The following is a 698-nucleotide window of genomic DNA, read 5'->3' as shown; positions in this document are numbered from 1 at the left end:
CTGAAAGAAGCCCGTCACAAACACACACACACACACATACACATACATATATATATATATATAAATCTTTGTGTTTGTCGCCTGACAACCGATATTGGTGTGTTTACGTCACGGTGACTTAGCGGTTCAGCAAAAGAACCGATAGAATAAGCATCACGCTTTAAAAGAAAATAAGTACTGGAAGTCGTTTATTTCGACCCAAAGTTCCTCACGGCAGTGCTCCAGCATGGTCGCAATCTAATGAATGAAACAAGTAAAAAATATATACTTCAGTAAGAGGTTTTGCAAGTTTATGTTTATTCAATAGCCTTGTTTCAATACGAGGCCTTCATTTTTAGAATTAGTCCTACCATCATTATTGCCATACAACACTAATAATGGCAACACAAAATAGTGGCAACAATCGTTACCAACACAAAGTATAATAATTACTTTGGGTACGTGACAGCTGTCTCAGACATACAACATTCTTCAGTGTCATAGAATAAGAAAGAAAATCTATGACAAATTTTTGATAAAGTAATTCTTTTATATATGATGTCGAAACCAACTTAAAAAGTATGCAAGCATCTATATCTACTACCTATGTCTCTCCTTCCCCGTTACTTTCTCTGACGATAATTCATATATATATACATACATGTGTGTGTGTGTGTGTGTGTGTGTGTGTGTGTGTGTGTGTGTGTGTGTGTGTGTGT

The sequence above is a fragment of the Octopus bimaculoides genome, chromosome 15 (genome assembly GCF_001194135.2).
Source record: "Octopus bimaculoides isolate UCB-OBI-ISO-001 chromosome 15, ASM119413v2, whole genome shotgun sequence".
In the NCBI taxonomy this organism is placed as follows: Eukaryota; Metazoa; Mollusca; class Cephalopoda; order Octopoda; family Octopodidae; genus Octopus; species Octopus bimaculoides.
The sequence above is the reverse complement of the archived record's forward strand: the minus strand, read 5'-3'. Positions refer to the sequence as shown.